This window comes from Mirounga leonina, unplaced genomic scaffold (genome assembly GCF_011800145.1).
Source record: "Mirounga leonina isolate KUSES-001 unplaced genomic scaffold, KU_Mleo_1.0 Mir_54, whole genome shotgun sequence".
NCBI lineage: Eukaryota > Metazoa > Chordata > Mammalia > Carnivora > Phocidae > Mirounga > Mirounga leonina.
The window spans coordinates 3,690,845-3,706,170 of record NW_023270812.1 but is presented as its reverse complement, the minus strand read 5'-3'; the positions used below and the strand labels follow the sequence as shown (position 1 = coordinate 3,706,170).

At 45.0% G+C, this 15,326-nt stretch overlaps 1 protein-coding gene across 2 annotated transcripts in view; it reads right to left on the bottom strand.

Moving 5' to 3' along the window:
* Nucleotides 1–15,326, bottom strand: part of LOC118001846 (fibronectin type III domain-containing protein 1-like) — a 98,342-nt gene that overhangs the window by 82,623 nt on the left and 393 nt on the right. The window lies entirely within an intron of this gene.

Here is a 15,326-nt window from a genome sequence, read left to right as displayed (position 1 = left end):
TGGACAACAAAATGAAGCAGCAAGGAATTGTTTCAAAACAAGCAGCAAGTGGCAAAACTAAAATCAAATTCTCAAGCCCAAAGAATACTCTTAAAGTGAATCTGCTTTCTCCTTCAAGATGTCTTGAGATGTTTTAAGTTGAATTTTTATTAGTTTCACTCAAGAATGGCCCGTTTCCCAACTAATTTATGAAAGTTTACAACTTGCATTGAATTCAGAAAGTATCATGGCAGATCCATTTCCGGCTTCTTCCTCCCTTGTCTTCTTCCACAGTAGAAACTGGGATGCTAAATATTCATGGCCCTTCAGCCTTCCCAGTAGCTATGGGTGGTCATGTGATCAATTCTAGCTAATGACACGTATGAGGAAGTTACTGCTATCACTTCCAGGAAAGCATTATAAAGGGGTCAGGATCCGCTGTCGTGTGCTTATGACCTTTTGTTATCTTCCTGCTTTTCCCCACTCTGGGATGTCAACATGACGCCTAGCCATGCTGCAGCCATCTTGGAACACGAAGTGGCAAGCCTGAGTATGATGACCTGGCCTGGGATGGCAGATTGGAAAAATGGAACAATCCTGGTTAGCCTCTCTACTCCTGAGTTTATTGATGAGTGAGATAAACAATTCTCTTACCTGTTTAGCCACTGTTCTTCAGATACTGTGCTATTAGCCACCCAATCCATTGCTACCTGGTGACATCATCTCTGGATCCATACAATCAAGTCACATTTTCTCTTGATCTCTAAATGAGAGCTGCTTTGTTTCAACTTTAATTTATTTCTGTTGTTGTTGTTAAGGGACCTGCTCTGGGAATTTAATTTTGACAATGTCAGTGCTTTATTTGTCCGTATTCCACAGACTTGAGTCAGTACATCTGTCCAGAAAATGACGCAGCCAAAAATGAGAGTGAATTTAACCCACAGAGCTGGCAGAACTTGATCATTAGGATTTAAAGTTTTAAAGCTGTTGGCCATTTTAGTCAGGAACTAATGTAAGCAAAAGCTACTGTTCCAGAGAAAAGACAAGAATGTTTCCCCATCTAAACCACCAGCTTTCCAGAATGATTTAGGGAAATGGAATTGGAGGGATTGGACAGATATATTTATTTTAAAAAACAATAAGAAAACAAGAGACCCGGAAGAGAAAATGCATATGGATTGGAAAGGAATACAGGACTCATGCCTGCTACTGACTGGCATCAGAGATCCCACTAGACACCAGCACTTTCCAGGTTTTTGTGGGATCTTTTGCACATTCTTCAAATTCAATTTGCAACTGAGAAATAGTTTCTCAAAGAATTACCATTGTTTGCCGGTCCAGCTTAAACTCAGCCTACTATAAACTGCTTGATATGCCAGCCAAAAAAAAACTCCCTGAAAATTCATTCCTTTTCCCAAAATGTGAAAGTCATTGTCTAACTATGTTAAACACTTGGGTATTACTGTCACTGAAATCACCACTCATCTTACTCAAAAAGCCCCCTGAAAAATACCCTTAGAAGACAAGCCAAGCAAATGTTGTGGAGAGGCAGGTATGAAACAGAGTAAATGAGACAGACATGACCAGAAGCCAACGACCACACGGACCCAATGACAACCCAGACTGCTAATAATAATCATCTTTTAAAATATGTTTTCATATTTTAAAAATTAACATTTCAGATAATCACTCAATGGTTATGAATAAAGGCATAGGCAAACAATCTATCAATGAAGGGGAAAGAAATGCTTAACACACCTCATGAGCAAGGAGTTTAAGTTTTGTAGTGGGGCCACATGTGATCAAGAAAAAATAGAGAGGGAAATAAAGAAAAAAGGAAATGAATATTTGTTATTTACCCATTTAGTAAGAGCCATACATCTCATTTATTTCTGCAACAGACGTATGTTGAACACCTACTGTGTGTCAGATTCTGAGCTAGGTGCTGGGGACCCAGAGGTGATTAAAAAGAGTTCTAGATTACCATAACTATCAGCTCTTGAACCTCCATAAAACCTATATCAACTGTGCTTTGGTATCCCCATTTTTATAAATGAGGAAACTCAGTCTCATAGAGTTCAGTGACTCTCCAAGGGCACACAGCTAGTAAGTTACATTGGTTAAACCCAGACCAATCCAAAACCAAAGACCATGCTCTTTCTACTACTCTTTGTTGCCTCTCAGCTCTCAGCTGCAGTTATAACTGAAAGAGATGAATGCAGGCCTGGAGAGAAATCAGAACCAAAGGTACAAAACTGTAAGTTATTGGAGCACCTGGGTAGCTCTGCTGGTTGAGTGTCTAACTCTTGATCTTGGCTCAGGTCTTGATCTCACAGTTGTGAGTTTGAGCCCTGCACTGGGCTCTGCACTGGGCATGGAGCCTACTTTTAAGATTTTTTTTTTTTATTTGAGAGAGAATGAGATAGAGAGACAGCAGGAGAGGGGGGAGGGTCAGAGGGAGAAGCAGACTCCCTGCTGAGCAGGGAGCCCGATGCGGGACTCGATCCCGGGACTCCAGGATCATGACCTGAGCCGAAGGCAGATGCTTATCCAACCAGGCCACCACTGGCTTTTCCTTTGAGCTCCATTGTGTCCAACAGTGTACGTGACATCTCCAGTGGAACCCAAAGAACACAGATGTCTGAAGGATGACTGGAAAAGAAGGCATTTTAATTTGAACCATTAGTTATAAGAGGAGAACCAGGAAAAAAGTTGCATTATGGAGGACTGAAGTGGAGAGATTTTCAGGAAGAAGGGAATGCTAAGTCAAATAAAGTCTGAGAAGAGCCCACTTTTCTCCACTTAAAATTAGGACAGGTCCACTCCCACTCAAGGCCTAAAAACAAAGCAAATAGTTCATCAAAGTTTCTCCTGGAAAATATAAAACTGAATGACTTCCTTTTCTACAGCTACCCTCAAAGGATTGATGCAAGAATAAAATGTGAAAGAAAATCATAAGGCACTCAGCTAATGTGGGAGGAGGAAGAGCCACAGATGGGCTGATGTAACCAAGTAAAACCCAATAGAAATGACGGGGCATGATTCCCAGTACCTGGGCTCTTGGTCAATTCTCCCTGCTCATGTAGCAGAAGTGGGCTTGGGGTCTTCATTTTCCTCAACCTTAGGAAATAATCTTTGAATTAAATTTTAAAATCTTAAGAGTTGAAAGGAAATTTAGGTAATCTGATCACCTTCCCCTTTTCAATCTGCCTATGGATTCTGTGCCTAAAACGGTCTTCAATAGTTTCCATGATCAGACAGGTCTACCTAGGCAAATTACGCCACGTTCCCCGCCTCTTCAAAGGTGAATCTCAGTGAAGGTGTTCCTCAGCCAGGTGACATAGAGTTAGTATGCAAGATGCTGCCCTGGGAATACAAGTGAATAAATTCACGGCTGTGTAAGGAAGGCAGTGGTCTTTAGGGTTCTGAGGGAAGCACTGTACTGGCAGCGCATGAAAAGAAGAGTAAGGGTATCAGACATTTAATATCAACTGAGTGTTACTAACGATGAACATTCTCAGGGCTCCAAGGGTGAGGAAAGCAAGTCTTTCTCAAGTCAGGATGATCAGAGAACAAAGTACGACATTGGTAGGATTCAAGGAGGGCCTTTGCCAGAGATTTTCCCCAGGTGTGGGAGACTTGGCCAGTGCTTTCCACAGCTTGGATTCTTTTTTTTAATTTATTTATTTTTATTTAAATTCAATTAACATATAATGTATTATGGTTTCAGAGGTAGAGGTAAGTGATTCATCAGTCTTATATAATACCCAGTGCTCATTGCATCCACGTGCCCTCCATCACCCAGTTACCCCATCCCCCCATCCCTGTCCCCTCCAGCAACCCTCAGTTTGTTTCCTATGCTTAAGAGTTTCACAGCTTGAATTCTAAGAGGACATTTGATCAAGTCCTTTCTGTAACTCTAACCCAGCCTGCTCTTTACCCTTGAGAATGCTCTGAATTGCTCCCTAAAATGAAAGCTCATTACAATTTCAGAGCATCAGTGGACCCCACAGAACTCATCCCAGAGACTTCTAAGTCAAAATCCTCATGTTCTCCAAGAGAGACATGTAATCTGCTCAGACAATAGCTCATGTCACATCTCCAAGACTTCTTCCTTCCCAGGTATTAGAGTCAAAATGTGGTGATGACACAACTATAAAATAAGATCAGCCTGGGTCTCAGGGAAGTTGGGGAGCATAGTGTTCTCTGTCCCTCTTTTCTCTTCCCCTTGGCTCTGGTTTGCTCAGATATCTGCAGGTATATATGTGGATTCTGAGAGTTATTAACCACAAGAAGAGGTTTCAATTCTCCCAGTCTATCAGAAAACAATAGAAGGCAATTGTTGGGTGGGTTAGAAAATGTGAAAAAATGGAGCAGGGCCAGCGCATGTGTTACGACAGAAAAAGGACCTGACATTTTTCTATGACATAAAGAATGTCAAAAAGTCAGATACTCTGTGAGAGAGCAAGGCTGCCTCACCTCATCACCTAGAAGTCTCAACTAGAGACTACAATCTAGATAAGAGAAAGACAGTGGTGCATCCAAATTTTATTGAACAGGAAAAAAATATAGATTGAGTGAATATTCAAGTGAGGCCACCAGGCAAAGTCCTCACACAAATTTGCCTATTTCTCCTGCTAATCTAACAATTTTATGTATGTCAATGTAAAAACATTCAGAACTTAACACTATACCTGATGAGTAGAAGTTGATTAGAAAGTACTAGATGATCCTATATATTGCTACACATCACAATCAATGCCATTATTTATTGCTACATCAATCCCGACTTCATTATTAAGTCTTTGTATCCATGTGCCTCAGAGCCTAGCATAGTCACTGGTCACAGAAGATCTGAGTTAATTACTTAATTACTTACTTTGTGAATGAAGGATTCAACCAGGTTTGATCTATGAATTAGGCCTACTGAATGTGCGTAGGCCTTTGGAACTCTGGGTTGATAGTTCAGCACAGAGTACAACACAGTGACTCATGTCTTCCTACGGCTCAACTATGGCCCACTGCTGGAAGCTGCAAGAATTCTTTCACCTACTGAAAAGGAATTGTGTTGGTAGGCATACCATATGTTGTGGGTTGAACTGTCTCCCCAAAAGCTATGATGAGCGCTAATGCCCAATACCTGTGAATGTGATTTGCAAATAGGGTTTTTGCAGATGTAATCAAGTTAAGATGATGTTATGCTCGATTAAGGTTGGCCATAATCCAATATGACCACTATCCTTATAAGAAGACTCAGAGAGAAGACCATATAACGAAGGAGACAAGAGAATGGAGTGACACATCTATAAGCCAAGGAACATCAAGGATTGCTGGAAACCACCAGTCACTAAGAAGAGACAAGGACGGAGTCTTCTCTAGAGGCTTCAGACACGAGTATGACCCTGCCCTACAGACTTCAGACTTCCAGCCTCCAGAACTATGAGAGAATAAATTTCTTTTGTTTAAAGCCACCCAGTTTGCAGTCCTTTTTTACGGCAGCACTAGGAAACTGGTATACCAAGTAAACATAATTCTTTGCTCCAGCTGCTGATGGGACTTCCAACACAAGCCAACACTCTTGAAAACTCACAGACTGACCTCACAGGGTTATGGGAAGAGGGAGGCAGGACACTGTCCCGCACTCGCCACCCCCACATATCCTGCTCTTGTCAGGTCATGTACATAAATATATTTGGTGTATACCACATGTAATCAATATCAAAGAAAGCACACATCCAATCATTCAGCAAATATTTACTAAGTATCTTCTCTTGGCACGCAGCATAGTATTCTAGACAATGAAGAGACTTCAGTGAATAAAACCAACAAAATGTCCTGCTCTTATGGAGCTTATAGTCCAGTGGAGGACAACAGGCAACTATCAACTACAAAAGCAAAATACATGAACTATTAGGTGGGGCTAAAGGTTGTGGAGAAAAATAAAGCCAGGATAAGAAGTGCTGGGGAGTAGGGATAGGATTACACTGTTAAATTGGGGAGTAAGTGGTCACGTAGGGCCTCGTGAGATGTTGCATAAAGAATCCGAAGACTTCGAGGAATGTACCCATAGATGTTTATGGAAAGTTGTTTAGGCAGAGGGAACAGTAAGTGCAAAGGTACTGGGGCTGGAAGGTCCCTAGCACATTAGAGAACCAGCAAGGAAGCCAAGGAGCTAGAGCTGCCAGTGAGGGAGGGCGTGGTATAGAAGATGATCCTGTGTAGCCCTGATAACTTGTTAGGATTTGGGTTTTTATCTAAGAGAGATGGAGAGCTACTGTGACTTCTGTGACTTCTTGCATCATAAGAATCACTGTGGCTGCTGTCTTGAAGAGGGTGTAGGGAGAGGGGGCAGAAGCAGGGAGACCAATAAGGAGGTTCTGGCAGTAATCCAGGTAAGGTGGCCCGGACCAGGGTGGCAAGCAGTACCACCCAAATTACATACCATGATATCTCAGAACATACACAAATACTGGCAAGGTAACTGTAGTGATCTCAAGCAGAATGGGCGAAAATACTTCTTAAAAATAGGCTTTTACCAACCTCAAAAGGTGACACATTACACAGTTCCATTCCTATGACATTCTTGAAATGCCAGAATTATAGAGGTGGAGAATGGACTGGTGGTTGCCAAGGGCTGAGGTGGAGGCGAGGAAGGGGAACGTATGTACACACATGACAAAATTACACAGAAACCCACACAACACATCACACTAGTGAGGTGGGAACAGTCCGCGGATCGTAGCAATGTCAGCTGCCTGACGGACCCCGCACTAGATTTAAGCAAGATGTCACCTTTGGGAGACACCGGGGGAAGGGCACAGGAGACCTCTGCATTCTTTCTTACAATTGCATGTGACTACAACTACCTCAAAAATGACACTTTAAAAAGCCGTTTTTCAGAAATAGTCCTTTATGCCTACAGTGGAGTCCAAAATTCTGACCTGGATGCTTGGGGAAAAGAGCATGCCAGGGTAGACTCCTGATAAATGACCACGGAAAGCGCCCTCGGAAACCAAGCCACCACACTGCAGACCACTGTGGGACAGGCAACCCGGAGCTTTCTGTTTTCTAAGTGGAAGCAGCCCGGTGGCACCATCACGGTCTGGAGAGACTGAGCCTCCTCCGCAGCGGATTTTATTTTTTAAAACGCTGCCCCTGTAAGATGGTGCCACTAAGAAGGCTGCCTGCCCAGCCATCGCCCCACCAACAGCAGCCCCTGGCCGGGGTCTTCAGAAGACGGCCCTGGCCTGGCCTGGCTGAGGTGGCTGCTCCCGAGCTCCTAGGAGACCACACCTGACTCTTGGGGTCCCTGGCCTCTTCCCCTGCCCAGCGCTGCGGGTTCTGGCTGCCGTGGCCACCTGTCCACCACAAAACAGCCTTCAGACCCCGGAACGGGTGGATGCTTAGTGGCCTTCCTAGCCGAGCGTCACTATTTAGACTCTAAGGGCCTGCATAAATGATATCCATTGATTTCCTCCTTTCCAAGTTCCCCGCCATCGCCACTCCCACGAACTCCTAAAATTACTCATACGGTTTTTTCCCTTGGAAACCCCACTGAATTCCATCCCCAGAACCACCCTCAACCCCAAAGCCATTGTATTCAACTCTTGAGCACTCCCATCTTAACTATAAAGTCTACCAATCTGCCCACATGTGGACACATGAGACTCATGGTAACTTGGAACCCATTCCAAAATGGGATCGCGCTAGAACACTTCAGATAGGACTGAAGGTAAAGACAGTAGTTAGGAGCTCTCAGCTTGGTCTACAATGTAATGAAGAAACCCCCAAAGCCTCAAATAAATAAGCAGATATCAAAAAACACCCTCCCCTCTGGTCTGACTCCTGCATTGTCCTCCACTCAGCGGCCATGCACCCCCCACCATGGCCACTCCTTCAATGGTCATGACTACTCTGGACTATGGTCAAACTCCAGGACCTTCCTGAGCTGCCTAGCAGGGCTGCCCTTCTAGCCCTGAATGCCACCATTCCCCCAGGGGGGCCACTTTGCAGGAGCCACCAGAAAACACAAGTTTCTTCAAATGTGTCATGATGCTTCTTGCCTCTCTGTGCCTTCACACACACACGGCACGGTGTGCTTCCACCTGAAATGTCCTTCCTTGCCCTCCTTCCCTAACTAATCCCACTCCCCTCCTCAAAACCCAGCTCGAATATGGCTGTCCTGGATGTCCAGTCCGAGTCCCCCCAGGAACTGTCCTAATATGCACCACGTTGTGTGCATCCCCTCCCCCACCCCCCTCTGCCTATGCCTTCTGGACAGAGACTGTGTTTATTGGACTTGGTATCCCTGCATCTGACGTGCATTAATGCTGACTGACTGCCTGAACGGATGGATGGATGGCCTTTAAATGGAGACTCAAACGAAGTTAGAGCCAGAAGGGGCCCTTAGCCATGGTCCATAGTCCGATCTCCTCACTTTGTAGATGAGAAACAAGCCTGCAGAATTATGACCTGCCCAAGTTCACACAGTGCAAATTAGGAGCCGGGTCAGGTGAAGCAAATGTGGGTGAAGAGATGTGACACGATAAAATAATCCCTAAAAAACAAATCCCAGCATTTAGAGAACACTGTTTTCTGAGAAGTTCCAAACACCTTAATGATAATGCCACCCCTGTGAGAGGTAAGGATCTGCCAACCCCACAGATTAACAACTAATGTCTGTCAGCACTGTTCCTTGATTTAAATGGTCTGCTGTAAACAAACTTCAATTCTGGGAACCTTGTGGTTACAGCACAAGGCTGACAGGCTCCATCATGAGGATCAGGCATCCACAGAGAACCACTGTGCGAAACGCTGAAGGGTTTCTGTAACCAGCTAGACACAGAGCACTGATCTCAAGGGCAAGTTTTAACAGGATCCACTAAGAAAGGGACACCGCCTGCCATGAGGATCGTGCTTATACCCAATGCCAAATATATTTTGTAACAGGGAATAGGTTCACTGCAACTTCATCTGAAGTTAAGCCCTACTAGAGTTCAACACGCTTCGGTGTGTGACAGGATCATTTCTCAACAGCCAATGGCAGTGTCACTGGAACGTAGAGTTAGAAGGGCATTCTGAGCAAATCAAAAGTGGTGGGGCCAGCTCCCACCTCCAGCCCAAAGAAGAAAACACAGGGAATTCATCAAACACCCAAACAGGAACTCGTTAGTCTGCAGGAAGCCCAAAAGATGTGGGTCCAGAAGACTGGGGTCCAAATCCTGGGATACTACAGACTACATGACTTTGGGAAAACCAGCCAACTCCTGTGAACTTTGGGAAAACCAGCCAACTCCCGTGAACCCAGTTCCCTCACGGTGAGGGGAGGATGCTACCAACTTCACAAGGTTGCCACGAAAATCAGATGACGTAACATAGAGAGAAATGGTAAACTCTGTGGCACTTTTAACTGCCAGTTAGTATTAAAAGGAAATTAAAATGCACACCGAAGAACCCCACGTAAAAATGAAAATAATATTGTGTAGGTTATACCATATAGATTATGATGCTATTATAATTTAATCATTTCCTCCCCATGCAAGGGACCACAGCAGAAGTGAGTAATAACATGAGCAGCTCCCCAGCTATTTTGCTAGACTTACAAATCTGCCTTAGAACGCACATTACTCTCCCCAGATACAAAAAGCATCCAGGGAGGTTAACAGGGAGAAACTGAGACTGATTAATCAACTCACTCAAAACAGTGCTCAGGAGGCCCTTGTCCTCCGCCCGGGTCCCTTGTCCCTCCCCGTCTTCCAGCTGCTGCAGCTCTGGGGACCGGCAGAGATGCCAGGAGTCCCCCAGCGCTCAAGAGCTGCCGACCCCTGCTTTAGCTTCAGGCTTTCAAGCTCCTCCTCACCAATGATCAGCCGAAAACTGCTAACAAGCACTCAATGCCACTCTTAATGCATGATCTGTCCTTCCTGACTTACTGTCTGAAGGAAGCTTCAGCGAGGAGCAAAGCTGACAAAAGGCAAACATTAAGGGAAACCCAAAGCAAATAACTGCACGTTTATCCTAAATTTTTTCTCTCTTTAAAGCCACAGCTGCTGGGGCCCGAGTGCAAGGGGCCAGAGGGCGGTGGAAGCGCCGCCGGAAGGCCAGCAGCGCCCTCTAAGGGCCGCGGAGCGCAAGCGCGGCCGCCCTCGGGGCGAGAGGAAAAAGGAAGGAAAGGGGGCGGGAAATGGGGCTTCCTCATGACGTCACCCAACGCTCAGCGGCACAAAGATATCTTATTAGAAATTTCTAAATTTTAACCATCTGGCCCATACTGGAGAAATTTCCTTAATGTAAAATCAATAATAACACAGTTCCCAAAAACTGAATTAAATTCGTATTCTTTGTAACAAGGATAAATTCTAGAAGGAAGGAAAAGATGTTAGCTCGTATGTATAACAAATACCCCGATCCAAATGCCCTGATATGTGCTTACTAAAACTGATAAAAGAAATAAGGAATACCTGTCCCTACCCCCGGCTACCCAGCTCGCGTCAAAGGCATCTAAAATTTCAAGTTCGGATATATTCTAACGGAAATAGTCAATGGATTAACAAGTAACTATACGTATTTTTTTTTTCCTCTCCTTTATTTTTATACCTTTAAATACTCGCCTGTATATTTTCAAACTGAAATAACATGTCCTGGTAAGAGGTTTAATGATAACTTAAGAAATCCCCGGTTCCATAGGAACAATGAAGGGAGGTTTGCTCCTCATTCAGCGAAGGGTGATGGGGTCCTTTCTGAAATGTTTGCGTCTAGCCTCACCCCACCACCATCACCTGTAATAGCAGGACAACAGCCCCCAATGATGTGCATCCCGCAATCCCCGGACCCTGTGAATATGTGACCTCACATGGCAAAATGGACTTCTTCGCAGATGTGATTGAGTAAAGGACCTGGAGATGGGGAGATTATCCTGCATTATTCCAGTGGGTCCAATATAATCACAAGGGTCCCCATAAGTGAAAGAGAGAGACAGGAAGGCCAGAGTCAGAGAAGGCAATGTGTGGGAGGGAGCAGAGTGACAGGACCGCTGGGAGGGGCCGCTAGAAGATCGTGGGCACCTCTAGAAGCTGGAAAAGGTAAGGATCAGATTCTCCCCCAAGACCCTGCAGAAGGAGCACAGCCCTTCGTTTTAGCCCAATGAGACCCATTTTGGACTTCAGACTTCCAGAACTACAAGATAATAAATGTGTGTTGTTTTAAGCCACTAAATTTGTGGTAATCCATTACAACAGTAAATAGGAAACTAATACATCCCCCCCACACACAAAATCCTCACCTCCTCCCCTGACTGTTTTCAGGGAATGAGCCTTTGTGACTTAACTAGAGATATGAATGGCCCTGTCAAGAAATATTGATAATGCTCTGGAACCATCCAGTGACAACTCTCCAAAGACATGAATTATCACTCTGCAATTCTATTACAACCTCTGATTTCACAGTAACAAATTGCATGCTCAGTTGATGAGTTAAACAGTTCTTTCATCTGGGTGGGCTCCGATGCACAAGATAAAAGGAAAGGGTATATCCACCCTCTCTTCTCAAAGAGGACAGAAGTAGGAGGGAAACCCTACAGAGCTGGGTGTAGGTTGGGCCACAGGAAAGCCCCTGAGGACTTCTGGAGATGGAAGGAATCTTTCCATTCACTTGGACTAGTGGAGACTGACTAGCTGGCCCAAGGCTGGGCCACACAGCGTGTGAATGAATGATACAGCAGAGACTCAGAGCCAGTCATCTTGATGGGGGACCTACTTCCCCTCTCTATCCCAGTGGTTATCAAACCTCCTGTTCTCTGGATTCCTGTCTACTCTTAAATTAATGAGGATCTCGCAGAGGTTATATTTATGTGGGTTTAATCTGTTGTGATCTACTGACCAGAAGTGTAAACTAAGCACACATTCCGCTGCATGCATTAAATCATTTTAAAATAGCAGCAGTAAGCCATTTCATATTGGCATTAAAAAACCTGTATTTTATGAAAAATAACTGTTTTCCAAAACAAAAAGAAATAGAAGAGTGGCATTGTTTTACACTTCAGCACATCTCTTCAATGGGAGACAGCAGGATCTCTTCTCTGCTTACGCCTTCAGTCTATTACAATATGTTGTGGTTGAAGTGCCTGAAGAAAATCCAGCCTCACACAGGTCTGTGGCTGGAAAAGTATCTTAACCGCCTTATGAATCATTTTGGGAAATCTTTGATACTACACCAAAACTCATCAAGTAGCGGTTTCTTCAAGATTAGCCGTGATGTAGAATCTGAAACCATATGAGGAATTTTTCACATTTTGTTACGTGAAAAATCCACTGGGCTTTCTTGCACTTTGGCTAGATCGTTTAGCCAGGCAAGATTTGGTAACATTATGCACTGGTCACTGGGAATTCACTGGTTCACTTGGTTATGCAGGTCATCTAAATGCTGACATGTTTTTATATGACAATATTTAAGCCATTGCATTCATTTATCTCACCACCGATATTGTTAGAAAAGTTTTTAAGCATTGGGAAGCTTTCAAATGATGTTGGAGATAACTTGGCAAAATTTCTAATTTTCATTTGAAAGCTCAGACTTTATCACTGGCAAGACAGACTATCAGTTATTTTACTAGAAGTGACAGGCCCCCTTGTTCGTCTTGGAGAAGATGTCTGCCAAATACCCAAGTTTGTCTGTGGTCATTCTTTCTGGTAAATATGGTGTGCCATGAAGAAAGAAGCTAGTTCAGTTCACAACTCAAACTATCACACAAGAGGTTTCCTCAGGATTACCAGGATTTTCCTTAGGATTTTTCCTCAGGATTACCACTGAACTTGGGCAGCTCGCAGAAATACTGTATGTCCCTTTCCTGTTCCTTCACACAGAATATTAAAAAGACATGCCTTCCAGGGTAGAGACTTGGTAAAATTAATAATTTTTGCACCAGGACATTCTTAATTGAAACTGACATATCTTTTCTTCACTTCAATGACTACTAGTTCATTATGGCGCCAATGCTTCGATTCACCCAAAAGCACCAGCAGTTTCACCCACCAAGCTTTCCACCCTTGCTGCAAACAGCAACACGGTAAAAAAAGAAAAAAAAAAAAAAGGCAAACAGTATCTGGGCATTTCTTTGAAAATAGTTTTGACCTTGCAGAATCCCTGAAAGGATACTAAGTTCCAAAGAAAAAAATGATAGTCACCCATAACCACCCTAAGATAACTGCTAGAAATGTCTGCAAGTTTGTGTGTCCTCCCATGTTTAGAGATAAGTATCCTATCAGACTGGCAAGTGCCACCATAATCTTAACGGTTGCCTAGCAATTTACTGTAGGGAGGGATGATGGAGGTATCACTTGCTTATTTTGATTTATGTTTTAATGGACCACCAAGGTAAAGGGTTTATTTAGATCTTTAGTATGCCCTGCTTATCTCCTCTGTTTTAAGGAAAGTCCCTATGCGCTGTGGTGGCCTGTCATTTAGAGTGGCTCTGGGTGCTTTCATTAGAGGGATTCTGGCCCCCAAAGCTTGGGAGCAGGGGAAGGTTTGACTCAAGCAGCTAGCTGGGCCCATGCATTGATTCAACCAGAGGAGCCGTATGCCCATGGCCTTGCTGCCAGACCCAGAATCCAAGTCCGGAGCAGTGACTGTAGCTACGTAGGGCAGGACAGACGGGAAGCCTTCCAGAGGAGCAGATGAAATAAGTTATGTGCCCCATGATCTCTTTCACAGCACCGGGAGCTATCTGCAGAATATAGCTGTTGCTTTCCTTCTATTAATTTCATTTAAATGCAGTAGATGTTCATTTCGAAACGTGCTGGTCCATTTCTAGTCTGATCGTCATTTTCCTGCAAATCCCACGTCAACACAGTCGAGAGAAGTGCCAGCAAGCATTCCAGCTCCCACATTCCACAGCTCAGTGGATTTACAGAGCAGAAGGCAAGAGAAGGAATAGCAAGGACCATGGCAGCGTTTCGGGAACTGCCACAAAGAGCCCTGACTCCAAGCACACGCAAATGTAACCCACTGGGCAGGTGGCAGGGGAATCCCACCAGGAATGAAGCTGGAATCATCACGAAGCCAGTTTAGTATTACCTCCAGTTCCAGCCCATTTTCTGAAACAAAACCCCTTTCAACATTCACAAAATTTAATTTTGGGGGTGCGGGGGAAGCCATGGGTTGTAGGTGGGGAAGTTGAAAGGCTTTAAAATATGTTTTATTCTTGTTAACTACTACACCAAATATTCAGTGAATGATTTCCTAGAGATTGCTAACAGAGGAAAACAAAATCTCCCACTGGTACTGCCTTTTTTATGAAGAAGTGACTTCTGGCTTCCCACCATGTGGCATCAACCCGATGCAGATGTACCCACCAAAAAGAACTGCAAGGCACCGTGACTCCCCAACTGTCCTTCGTTTCCCCTTTCTAAGAGGGCAGTAGGGACACTAAATAGCATCATAACGCAAGTAGCCTTCCTTGGAATCACATCTGAATTTTTATAACCCAGCTGGGAGTGAATAGTATCCACAAAAATGTGGACTCTTGGACTCCTACAAACTGATGACATAAGTAAAAGCCACACCGTTTCAAGTGTGAAAATGCCTGCACAGGAGCTGGGACCGAGGGCTACCAAAGGCTTAGGGATGAAAACCCACCACAAACTTTAACTCTCTGCCGGAAACCTTCAAAAAAGTCTGACACCGAAAAGCGCTGCTCACATTTCAGCCCCGAAAGAAAGCATCCATCCCATCGCCAGCCCTCAGTCTCTTCCGGGAAGGGCGAGCTTCTCCCACTTTCCCGCTCCCTCCTCTCAAGACCAAGGTCTTCTCCCAGCTCCTAAGTTCCCACCGGGAGGTTCTGGCCTCCGTCCGAGCGCCGCTGATGCTTGGGCGCCGAGGTACCCGGCCGCCCCCGGGCGCAGCTTTCCCCCGGGCGCTTCTAGAAGAGTCTTCCCTCCCTGCCTCCCCGCTGGTCTCCCGAGTGCCACCCTCCAACAGGCATCCCTACCTCCGGGCAGGCGAACTGAAGGAAAGAGGGATGCCCACGGGGATATTCTGGGCAAAGGAAAACATCACCCCCACCTCCACCGCAACGCCAAAGGGTCGCTTTCCTTTTTTCTTTTTTGTTGTTTTGTTTTGCTTTGTTTTGCCTTTGCCTGAATCTCCCCGGGAAGTTAGACTGACTGCTCGAGTCTCCGGCCTCCGCGGCGTTCGACGGCAAAGTTGAAACCGAGGGCGCTGAGGTCCCCGGCACCAGTGGTGTCCCGCGCCCGCCTCCCGTGCGCAAGGCGCCGAGTGCCCAGGCCCCGCGTCCCCAGCCGCCCCTCCGCGCCCCGACCCGCGAGCGATGAGGACGCACAGGTTAGTGA